The 13,125-nt window shown below is 44.9% G+C and overlaps 1 long non-coding RNA gene across 1 annotated transcript; it reads left to right on the top strand.

Annotated features, from left to right (window-relative positions):
* Positions 1 to 957: 957 nt before the first annotated feature.
* On the top strand, positions 958 to 12,025 carry LOC132210153 (uncharacterized). The gene is made up of 3 exons (XR_009446384.1): positions 958 to 1,015; positions 1,868 to 1,999; positions 10,276 to 12,025. It is a non-coding gene; the product is annotated as an uncharacterized LOC132210153 (long non-coding RNA).
* Positions 12,026 to 13,125: the final 1,100 nt, after the last annotated feature.

Here is a 13,125-nt window from a genome sequence, read left to right as displayed (position 1 = left end):
CCATCCTGGGCCTCCTGCAGTGCCACAACGATGCCACCTGAAGGTTACAGGAACAGCAACTCATATCCCGCTTGGGAACCCTGCAGCCCAATGGTATCAATGTGGATTTCACAAGCTTCAAAATCTCCCCTCCCCCACCGCATCCCAAAACCAGCCCAGCTCGTCCCCGCCTCCCTAACCTGTTCTTCCTCTCACCTGTCCCTTCCTCCCACCTAATGCCGCACCCCCATCTCATACCTACAAACCTCATCCCGACCCCTTGACCAGTCCATCCTTCCCGACTGACCTATCCCCTCCCCACCTACACTCACCTTTACTGGCTTCATCCTTGCCTCTTTGACCTGACTGCCTCCTCTCCACCTATCTTCTCCTGCGCAGCAGCAGCTACGCACTGATGATGTCTTCTCGACTGGAGACGAAACGTTTGCAATTCATTTGCCAAACTCGGCGAACAAACCAACAGCCAAATATCTTCCCCTCTGTCCATCTCCAGTCCGCCACCCCCTCTCTCCCTATTTATTCCAGAACCCTCTCCCCATCCCCATTTACTGATGAAGGGTCTCGGCCCGAAACACCAGCTTTTGTGCCCCTGAGATGCTGCTTGTCCGGCTGTGTCCATCCAGCCCCACAGCTTGTTATCTCACACGCTCCAGCTTCCGCAGTTCCCACTGTCTCCCCCGATTAGTGGAAGAATAACCCCGCCCACCCGCCGCGCAAATGACATGACAAAAACAAAGCCCCGCGGCTCCGGCAGCTTCTGTGATGGATTAAACACAGTTGACGTTTCGCATCCGGTGATCCTTACTGAGAACTGGGCCCTGCCCTTGTCCTCTGATTGGTTGGAGGAGAAGCATTTCCGGTGCCTTTTCTGTCCCGCCTCTTGCTTGCTATTGGTCGTTCGATATCAAACCGGCGTATTCAGATATGGAGCATGCGCACAGCTCATTGTGATTGTGAGCATGCGTACTGGGAGAGATATCTGGAATGAAATGGTCCTCCATGTGAGCCACAAGCGGTGAGTCCAGGTTAAAGGGGAGGGCAGCTTCGGTGCTGTATTCCAGCAAGAGGGCTGCATGATTGCTCAGTTTAGGACTAAAGTCTCAAACAGGGGTCTTCCGGTGCTGCGTGCAGGTTGCAGAGAGCCTCAGACTTCCTGAAACAGGCCTAGACTGTCCTGTGGGAGGGAAAGTCCTGTCAGCTTTTACCCTACCAAGCCACTTCAGAATGTGATTACAGCAATGAGAGATGTTCTCAGTAAAGCAGAATTCCAACGTGCACTCACTGGTTAGAGATCTTTCCACTCTGTCCTGTGTTAGCACCCTCACTGAGTATATAAATAATTTTTGGCTTGAATCTGAGAGTTGAACGGTGACGTCTGGACTGTGAGCAGCAGTTGTGCTCCAAAAAAATACAAAATCAATTATTGGTTTCTGCAGCCAGGCCTGGAAGTTAATTGCAGGTTGCTTCTTATTCAAAAACTGTGTAGACTCTTTTGGCCATTAATAAGGTCAGCATCTGAGAACTGGTGCCAGCAAGTTTGGGAGAGAATGTGGTCAAACAGAAGGACTTTAAAACTGGGCCAAATGCACATCTTTAATGCTGAGCTGGCTGCTGGTGTGACAGAAGCTCAGAGAAAGACCACAAAGTGGAGGGAGAGAGCTGAACAGGGTGGGACCGTGTGGTTTGGATATTGGGGTTATTCTTTGCCCATCGCCCCACCACAAAATCCAGCCAGTTGTTTCTCTCATTGTCCCTCTTCCCCAACACTACCCACTTCTGTACCTCCAACCCCTATCCCACCCCTTGCTTCCCCCAGTATCAGCAAACTTCCAAAGATATTTCTGACATACTCTGTTACGTTTCTCAGGGCATTCAACAACTTGAAAACTGGATTGAAAATGAGAGACAGAGCAGCCACTGCAGAAGCTTCCAAAATCACTCTGCACTTTCTTGAACTGCTGCAATCCACGTGGTGATGTAGCTCCCATGTTGCAAATTGGTAAGGAGTTATAGGATTTTCATCCAGTGGTGATAAGTTTGTGCTGTTTTTTGTGTCAGTTGTCATCATTTTGTTCTTATGTTCCACCTTCACCATATTAGAAACAGAGAAAATGGGAACAGGCGCAGGCCATTGTAGCTTTCGATCCTTCTCCGCTAGTCACTTTGATCATGGCTGATCATTCTACTCAGCCTCTTCCCACTTTAGAGCCAGACCCTTTGATCCCTTGAGCCCCAACAACTATACATACCATCTTATTCTTGGAAACATCCAGTGTTTGGCCTTAACTGCTTTCTGTGGCAGCAAATTTCACAGGGTCACCAGTCTCTGTATTTTTTTAAAATTTCCTCATTTTAATCCTTAACAGCCTATCCCATGCCCCTAAACTCCGACTCCCCGGTCATTGACAACATCCTTCCTGTATTTACCTAGAATTTTATTGGTTTCTGTGAAATCTTTCCTCGTTCTTCTAAACTCCAGTGAATTTCGTCCTAACCAATCCATCCTATTCTTATATATAAGTCTTGCCATCCCAGAAATCAGTCTGATCAACTGTTGCAAATAGCCTCCATATCCAGAAGTTCCTTCCTCAGATAAAAATTCCAAATTTACACATACCATCCCAGGTGTGGTCTCACTAAGATCCTGTACAATTTCAGTAAGACATCCCTGCTCCTGTACTCAAATGCTCTAACTCTGCAGGTCAAAATACCATTTGCCTTCTTCATCCCCCTGCTACATCTGCATGCTTACTGTTAGTGACTTGTGTTTTCCTAGTTTTGTAATCCAACTGGATAATCTCGAACTGAGACACATTTCTCATTTAAATAACTAATTGATTGTATGAATACCTGGGGTCCACCACTGACCCCTGCAGTACCACACTGGTTACTGACTGGCACACATGAAATGATTCTTTATTCTGACTGTTTCTGTGTGCCAAACAGTTCTGTATCCCTGTGAATACTCAATCTCTCATGCTTTAAATTTACGTGCTCATCTCTTCTGTGGGACTTTTTGAACACCTTCGCAAAGCCCACGTAAGCTACATCCACTGCCTTTTCAACTCTAAATGTTGCACTCTTGAAACATTCCAGCAGATTTGTCCAGCATGATTTCCCTTTCGTAAATCCATACTGACTCTAATTCTGTCCCTGTTTTCCAGTGTTAAGTTAAGGTTTATAGTTCTCAGGCTTCTCCCACATCCCTTCTAAAACAAAGGAATAATATCAGCCACTCTCCAGTCATCTGGCACCTGCCTAATATTTACAGCTGATACAAATATTCCTGCACTTTCCTCCCTTCCTTCCCACAATGTCCTGGAATACACTCGATCAGGTCCTGATGATTTATCCACCTTTGTATTTTCTAAGACATTTAGCACTTCGTCTCCTGTAATGTGAACTATTTTCAAAATATCAAAAATTTATTTCTGAGTTCTCAAGCCTCCTTCGTTACAACTTGACCAGGCTTCCCAAACTGAACGAGTCCCACTTGCTTGAGTTGGGTCCATATCCCTCTAAACCTTTCCTATTCATGTACCTGTACAAATGTCTTTTAAATATTGGAAGTGTACCTGCATCTACCACTTCCTTTGGCAGTTCATTCCACATAGAAACAACCCTCTGTTTGAAACAGCTCCCCCTTGTCTCCCTTTAAATCTTTCTCCTCTCCAGTTAATAAACACCCTCTAGTTTTGGACTCCCTTATTCAAGGGAGAATACCCTTGCTGTTCACATTAGACCCCTCACGATTTTATAAACCTCTCGAAAGTCACTGCTCAACCTCCTATTTTCCAGTGAAGTCCCAGTCTCTCCTCATAACTCATACCCTCCAATACTGGTAACCTATAGACTGTAAGTGTAGCATGAAGCCACCCAGAGTAGAAAGCTAATCCAGCCACGAGAAGCATCACCTAACCTCCATCTCTTTGGCCCTTCGTCAAATAGTCTGGCAAAAGGGACTGTCCAACTTCATACATGGAGAGTGAACGTTTCAGCTGGTTTTCTCCAGCCCCCCGAGTCTTGAAATTCCCCTCCCAAATGAAAAGGGACCTTCCATTCACCTTATCAGTAGTCTTCATGATTTTATAAACATATAAATCACCCCTCCATTCTTAGACTGCAATGGAAAAATGCCTCAACCGATCAAGCCTCTCCTTATGATTCTCAACCTCCATTCCTGGCAACTTCCTGCTAAATCTTTGCTGAATCCTTCCCAGGTTGACGATATCCTTCGATGAACAGGAGATCTGAAGTGGACACATTATTCCAGAAGAGGCCTCACTGATGTTCTGCACAATTTTAACATACCGTCCCAACTCCGATACTCAAAAGGCCTGAGCAGTGAAGGCAAGCAGGCTAAACACTGACTTAACCACCCTTTCTACATGTGACGCCAACCTCACAGAATTAAGGGCCTGAACCCTGAGGTCTCTCTGTTCGACAACACTGACGCCAAGGCCCTACGTTAAATTGTACAAGGACTGATCTTGTTTGTTTTACCAAAATGAAATACCTCATCTTTATCCAAATTAAACACCACCTGCCATTCCTCAGCCTCTTAACCCTATAAATCAAGATCTCTTTGTAATCATGGACAGCCTATTTCGCTGTCCACTATCCTGCCTATTTTGGTGTCATCTGCAAACCTACTGACCATGTCTCCACTATTCTCATCTAAATCACTTTTTTTTAATATAAAGTCAAACAAAATTGAAGTGAGCACCTGACCCCTGTGGAACACTTCTGGGAACAGGCCTCCGGCCTGATAAACAACCCTCTACCACCAGTCCCTGTGTCCTGTCATTAAGCCATATTTGTATCGAGTTGACAAGCTCCCCCTGAATCCCATACGATCTAACTTTACGACTTAGTCCACCGTGTGGAACCTTGTCAAAGGCTTTACTCTTGTCAAAATAAACTACATCGACCACTCTGCCCTCAAAAATCTTCTTTGCTACTTCTCCAAAAATCTCAATTAACTAATCATTCCTTGACTCTCCAAATACATAAATCCTACCTTTCACAACTATCTTCAACTACGTACCCAAAACTGAAGTCAGGCTCACAGGTCTTTCTTTCTCAGGCTTCTCCTTATATCCCTTAAATGAAGGCAAACTTTTAGTCACTCTCCAGTCATCTGGCACCTCACCCGTAATTATAGATGATACAAATATTTCTGCAAAGGGGCCCCACAACATGATTTAACTTCCCACAACATGATTTGATGCACAAGAGCAGGACCTGGAGGTTTAACGTCAGAGTGTAACACAGCATGGAAACAGGCCCTTCCGCCCAAACTGGTCTGTGCTGACTATGGTGCCTACTCAGCAATTTCTAGCTGCCTGCATTTGGTCCATATCCCCCTCCAAACACTTTCCATCCGTGTACCTGCCCAAATGTTTTTTAAACGTTGCTATTGTAGCTGTCTCAACCACTTTCTCTGGCAGCCCATTCCAAATATCCACCACTATCTGTGTGAAGAAGTTGCTCCTCACATCCTCCTTAAATCTGCCCCCTCTCATCTTAAATCTGTACAATCTTTTCCATTCCCCATCCCTGGGAAAAAGACTCCGTGCATTCTTCCTGTCTAAGCCCCTCATGATTTTATCCACCTCAGTAAGGTCACCGCTCATTCTCCTACATTCCAAGGAATAAAGCCCAATTCTAGCTAACCTCTCCTCAGAACTCAGGCCTACTATTCCTAGCAACATCCTTGTAACTCTTCTTTGCACATTTTCCAGTTTAACTATGCCTTTCCTATAACAGGGTGACCAAAAATGTACACCACACTGCAAGTGTGGCCTCACCAATGACTTGTGCATCTTTAACATAACATCCCAACTCTTACATGCAATGCATCGACCGAAAAAGGCCAGCATGCTAAATGCTTTCTTCACCACCCTGTCTACCTGTGATGCTGCTTTCCACCAACTATGCACTTGTGCTTCTTGGTCTCTCTGCTCCAAAATATTCCTCAGAACCTTACCATTCACTGTATAACTCCTACCTTGGCTGAACTTTCCAAAGGCCAACACCTCACGTTTAGCTGTATTGAATTTCATTTGGCAATCCTCAGCCCACTTCCCCATCTGATCACAATCCCCCTGTAATTTTTCATACCTCAGCGATACCTCTTAAGTTTGCAGATGATACAAAATTACTAATCATGCCATATACATTCACATCCAGATTATTTATGTAAGGGACGAATAACAAAGATCCCAGTATCGACCCCCGTGGCACACCATTAGCCACAGGCCTCCAGTCCGAGAACCAACATTCAGCCAACACGCTATGCTTCCTACTGTCGACCCAATTTCGAATCCCATGAGCTAGCTGTCCTGGATCCCACACAACTGAACCTTCATGACTAGGCTGCCGTATGGGACCTTGTTAAAGGCCTTACTAAAATCCATATAGACAGCATTCGCCGCCCTAACCTCATCAATTCTCTTGCTTACCTCCTCAAAAAAACTTGAATAGATTGTCAGACATGATTCCTGTGCACAAAATCATGCTGACAATCCCTCATCCTATCTTGAATATCCCGGCTTTGGTTGATCCACTCCCTAAATATCATCTTCTATACCTTGTCTACCACTGGTTCACTGGCCTGTAGTTCCCTGGCTGGTCTTTGCTACCTTTCTTCTCCAATGGGACAACATTTGCCACCCTCCAGTCTTCTCGAATTTCAGTAGTGAGAAAAGATGACGGGAAAAATCTCTGCAAGGGTCTCTGCAATTTCTTCCCCAGCCTCCAACAGTGTCCAAAGATGGACTTCATCAGGTCCAGTGGAATTATCAATCTTAATGTGCTTTAAGGCTGCAAACGCCACCTCGATAGTCCAAAACATCCCCACTTGCTTCCCTTGTTTCCTTGGCATCCATGATTCTCTGCTTAGTAAACACTGAGGAGAAATATTCATTCAAAATCTCCCCCATCTCCATGAGCTGTTTTCACACCAAAATATTTCTACCCCTGACTTGTCCCCCCTCCATTTCTTTCTCAACAGTAAAACCTGATGCAATATATTCCTTTCAAATCTCTCTCCTCTCCTGATGCTCAACACAGAGTTGACCTCTTTCATCTTCATGGAGCCCTGCTTGCTCTCTCGGTGCTCTCTTGCTTTTAATGCACTTGCAGAACCTCTTTGAATTATTCTTAAGCTTATCAATGAAGGCAGTTTCATGTTGCCTTTTTGCCATCCTGATCTCCTGTTTAAGAATGCCCCTAACACTGTTTACACTTTCAAGAGATTTATTTGAGCCGAGTTTTTATTTATATCTACTAATTTACATATTTTTATTATTCTTGACTAAAACCTGAGTATCTTTTTTCACCCATTGTTCTCTTATCCTACCAGCCTAACCTTTCACTCTTACGGAGACATAATGACTCTGAATTGTCACATTTCTGAAAGCCCCCCCCCGCCCCAACTTACCCCCCCTCAGACATCCTTATACCTGCCGTCTACTCATGTCAACGTTTGAATGTTATAAAAACAGAAGCTGCTGGAAAAGCTTAGCAGGTCTGGCAGCATCTGTGAAGGACAAATCAGTGTTAATGTTGCGGGTCTGTTAATCCTTACTCAGAAGTGTTGAAAGTTCTTTTCTTATAGCATTAAAATTAGCCTTACTCCAATTCAAGCTTTTACTTTTTCTGGAAGGCATATCCTGTTCCATAATTGTTTTAAAACCGATAGTAATTCTGTCACAAGACTCTAAGTTTCCCTGTACTGTCACTTCAGTCACTTGCTCCGCATTTTTTTTTCCCATAGGAGCATCGATTTATTGATAAAGAAAAATATCTTGAACACATTTCAGAAAATACTCCCCATCTAAACCTTTAACACAATGGCAGTCCCAGTAAATGTTTGGAAACTGAAAATCACCAACTATTATACCCTTGCGATTCTTACACATAACTGAGATCCCTCTGCATATTTGTTCCTCAGTTTCCCTCTGACTATTAGGAAGCCTATGGTACAATCCCATCAGATGATTGTTCCTTTCTTATTTCTAATTTCAGCATATGTTTTCATGGGATGATTTTTCAGAAACATTTCTTCTAGTGATAGCAGCAATGTTTTCCTTATTTGAAAAAAATTCCTTCAATTGGCCCATATTCGCTCCAAACCATTCAAATTCATGTCCTTATCTGAATGTTTTTCAAACATCGTAACCACCCACATCCATCACTTCCTCTGGCAGTTCATTCCACACACTGAACACTCGAGATAAAGCAAAAAGATGCCCATCATGTCTTTTTTTAAATCTTTCTCCTCTCATTTTAAAAATATGCCCCTGGTTTTGAAATCCCCCACCTGAGGGAAACGACCTTTGCTATTCCTTATCTGTGTCTCTCATTATTTTATTAAACCTACATAAGGTCAACCCTCAACCTCTTACCTTCCCGTGAAAGAAGTTCCCGCCAATCTAGCGTATATTTATAACTCAACGCCTCCATTCCTGGCAATATCCTGGTAAGTTTTTCCAAACCCACTCCAGTTTAACAATATTCTTCCCACAACAGGACGACCAGAGCAGCACACAGTCTGACAGAAGAGGACTCGCCAACATCACTTCCCAACTCCTGTACTCAAAGGCCTGAGCAATGAAGACAAGTGTGCTAAATGCCTTCCTAACCACCCTGTCTACCTGTGATGCAAATTTCAAAGAATGATGTACCTGAAACCCGAGGTTTTTTTCTATTCTGCAACACTACCCAGAGTCCAACCATTAATTGTGCAAGCCCTCCCTTTGTGAAGTATTGCGTTGTGGTAAAAACAACATTTATGCAAATAAAATCCAATCTGCCATTCCTCAGCCTAATGCCCCAATTGATCAAGATCTCTGAAATCCAGAAAGCTACGAGGCCATCTCCCTTATTATGACAACAAATAATCATCAATGATATGATGTTCTGCTTCCTTTGTACAAGGAAGGGGTCAGACCAAATCTCGAATACTGTATGCAGGTTTTGGTCTTCTGTTCGTTTATTCAAAGTGGCTCAGAGGAGGTTTACAAGATTGAAACCTGGAATCAGTGGTCTGTCTGAGGAAGACGGATTGGGCAGGAAAGAGGGAAAAGGATTTGTCAGGAGCTGCTGATTAAAACAGGAAGCTGACGTGAGCCAGGATATAGGGTGTATTGTATTTATAAGGTGAATTTATTCAAACTTGTGCCGCATACACGCGGAAGAGGTCTATAAGCCTAGCTCGGAGACACTCTTCCATTTCCAGCTACTCGGAAACGGCATATTAAGGCATTTTCACGTCAGAATGGTTGCATGTAACATTGATATAAAATAAATTTCTATGTCAGTTACTTATTACAAAACAGGATGCTGTTCAGTTTCTGACAAAGTTCTGAGTCCTCGAATTTCAACAGGACTGCCACTTCCATACTATCTTCAGAGCTTCTCTACCCCACTGTCAGCTCACAGCTGGGTGAGTAATACTTCTATGGCTATCATAAGCTATACAGATAGTTTCAGAGCCCTAAGTAACTGTTGATGTTTCGCTGTTATGGATCTGCAGTTAAACTGTCTGAGAGATGTTAATGTGAAATCATCTCATTCATTTTTATACTTCTATAAATTAAAGTCTTTTGTCTGCATTTGATTCCTACGCAGTGGCTTTAATTTACAGAAGTAAACTCTTATCTACCTTCACATAGGTATGCAGACACTGCCCTGAAGCTTCCTGCCCAGCTAGGAATTCAGTGTAACGCTTTTGTAACTCCTTTTCTTCTCACACATCGGTATGCAGACACTGTCTTAAGCTTCCTGACTGAATTAAAACTAGAATCAAACTGTTTCAAATAGGGTTAGGTGGGGAAATTTTGTCAAGGTGTGAAACCTCTGAAGCATGTAACTTCTGTCGCTGGCAAAGGGGCCAGAGCACTGATTTGGTTCTAGCCAGACACACTGGCAACTTGAAATCAGAATCTGTCCTGGACAACAACTCGAAATCGCCTCCTGCCATTAGCAGCTACTTCACCAGCATTCGATACTATATCCTGGTCTTTTATGTTGTCAATGTAATAATTGCTTGGTATCATGATTTTGTCTGTTGTAGTGATCGTTTTCTGCATCATGTCATTGTAAGTTGTGAAATCGTTTTATGTATCATATCTTTTGTAAAGTATAAAAAGCGGGGACTGTCCGCTGCTCGGGGAAAATTACTTGCGAGACTCCGCACTCTGAGTACAGTGATTCTCCACAGCTTGTACTTGCTTGGTAATAAAGGGATTTGTGTTTTTTTCTAAACAGGTCAGTGTCTTGTTATTGCAGCAAGTCCGTGAGGGTCTCCAAAAACGAACTTGACATTTTGCGCAAGAGCAGGGTTCCAGCATGTTCAGCAGTCTCACGTGGAGGGCTGAATAAGTGATCCCTCGAGTGTCGGTGAAGTGAGACGGACGGGCCCGCAAGGTACGATTCACCTTGGTCTCTCTCACTAACCTGCCATCCATGCGACCCCCCCCTCGTCCCTGCGTGTCTCTGTACTGACGGAACCCAAGCTAACTCACGGTCTTGAACACTGCTAAATCCTAACGCCTGGAGGCTGGAGTCCCCAGGTGAGTAAAGAAATCCAGGAGGTTCGAGTCCCCTGGTGGCCGGGGGTGGAGTCCACAGGTCAGATAAGTGGTAATTTTTAAAATCCGGGAGGATAGATTTCACCTGGTGACCGGGGGTGAAATCCTGTGTCGGGCAATAGGGAAAAGGTAGGGCGTTTAGTGTAAGCCCTAGGTACAGTGTAGTTACCGTGTCTGTCTGTTTCAACCACCCTGCCTTAGACCGGTTGTTAAGAGGGGAAATCCCCCACGCGAAGGTCAGGGCCCTGAAGTGGGTGTTGTTGCTAAGGACACTGCAGTAGTATATAGGGACAGTAAAAAGTGAAAGCGCTCATAAAAAGAAAACAGCAAAGGGAAAAATGGGACAAACACTGGATAAATCAGGTGTCGGCACTCCTTTACATCGATTCTGCCGGGATAATCCTGAAAATGAAGTACAGTACAGACGTCTGTCAGCATGCTTAAACAAGAGATTGGGAAATGAGAATTGGCCATTGGGGAGAACGTGGGATATAGATCTATGCACTAAAGCAGAAGAGGCACTGGAAAGGGTTAATATCATTCTGGAGAAAGAGAGCTGAGGAGCTGCCTGAAAAATCAAAACTGGCCAGTTGGGTGGATAATGCACGTAGGAGAGAGATCAGTGCCTGTGATAACGAGGGGAAACCAAAAACTTGGGAAGTTTTAAAACTGCAGTGTGAGGATCATGAGATGAATGAAAGGGAAAGAGTTAACCAAGAAAGGCAGGAGAGAGAACAACGAGACAAAGAACGCGGGCTAGAGTGGCAGGCCGCATTGACAGAAAACAAAAAATCGGAGGTGCCTCCTGACATATCTGGGGTGCCGATGTTGTTCCAAATTAATGACACAGATGAGCAAGACCAAGGAGGACTGGGGAAGGCATCCCTCTGCCTCATCGGGACTGCTACCCCCTCCAGAACCCTACCCGTCCTTGGCCAATCTACATCTGCAGGCAGCCCAACACTGCCATCAGTCCCAGCAACCGCCACCATCCGCTGCCCAAACTAAACCTCCCATAGAATCTCCAAGCCCTTCAGTAGGCAGCCCACATGAATCCCCTGGCGAGCCCACGGCTTGTACAGCCCCTACCTCCTGTCATACCAGATCTAAAACAAAACAGGGAAACAGGAAACAGGGCGCAGGCCAGACGGTCAGTGAACAAAAGGAGGGACGACAGGATCCTTTTAAAACCCATGAGAAGCCCAGGAAGACATAAGTCCCGGGTGCAGCCGCCTTGACCCTCTAACACCTGTTTGCTGTTTCCTGGCGACTCCACAAGTAGCGAAGAATATGAGTGTCCCAACTCACATGCAGAGGATAGTGAATGTGAGGACAGAGTTTGGAAGAGATCCTCGAATAGCCATCCCCTAAAGAAGGACCCTGGCAGAAAAAAAAACCGGCAATTCCCTAATCGCACAGTCTCTCACCCGAGCCCAAAACAAGGGCGTCAAAATGCAATGCAAGTCGATGCCCCTTGGAAGCCACAAAAGATGTGTTTAATTATGTCAAGGGCCCCTGATCGAGCTTGTGCTGCATCTATGCTGCGCTCTCCAACCCTGGGGGTCAGTCCCAGGAACTTCACCTCCCTCAACCCTATCTGTGCCGCCTTAGGGTTTACCTTCAACTCGCTCTTGCACAGGAGTTGGAACAACTCACTCAGTAGGGGGCCATGTTCCTCACTATTGTCTGTGAACAACAGGATGTCATCCACGTACTGTACAAGCCTGTGTGGCTCACTGAAATCCTTTAAACAGTCTGCCATACACTGGTGGAGAATGCTGGGGCTATAATGGAAACCCTGTGGCAGACAGCTCCACGTGTACTGTTGTCCTGTAAAAGTAAATGCGAATTTGTACTGGTCCTGCCGAACCAGGGTAGACCAGAAACCATTCGAAATATCCAGTACTGTGAAATTCCACCCCAACCCCCAGCTTTAAGGCAGGAGAGCGCCTTTCCATCAATGGCACATGCCACTGTTTTGAAATTCACGCCCACTTTTCCAGTCATGGATACCTCATGAAACTTGCAGTTTCTCCCACAGCTGTGGCTCCACTGGGTCCTAGGGGCCACCTGCAACATTAATTCTTTTTTCCCAAGAATTTCTGATTTTTGTGTATGGTAAATTTGGTTAATTTGTTTAGCAGGTATAAATCCAACTCTTGCTTGGTAATTTTTTAAGTGAACTGGAGTTTTCTTCCCCTCCTGCCACTCTCTCTCTAAGTTCAGGACACCTTTGCAACGTTCGTGCCCATGCTGCCCCCCGGTTCAGTTTGGGAAATGGGATATGGTGGCACTGTGCAAATGAGACATGACACGGGGCAGGGATTCCTCCTGTGTATTCACCCTGTTGCCCTTCCTCCTGACTGACAGCAATCATCACGCGGAGTGGGTATTGAAACTGCCCTCCCCCGTGTGGTACTACATCACTTACACACGCACAGACATCATACTGAAACTGACAGGTTTACAATAGGCCCTTTAAACTTGAATTATAACGACCAGTTGCCTCCTACTCCACTCGTCTGGA

Source organism: Stegostoma tigrinum, chromosome 11 (genome assembly GCF_030684315.1).
Source record: "Stegostoma tigrinum isolate sSteTig4 chromosome 11, sSteTig4.hap1, whole genome shotgun sequence".
Lineage (NCBI taxonomy): Eukaryota > Metazoa > Chordata > Chondrichthyes > Orectolobiformes > Stegostomatidae > Stegostoma > Stegostoma tigrinum.
Note: the sequence above shows the minus strand (reverse complement) of the source record. Positions and strands in the feature narration are given on the sequence as shown.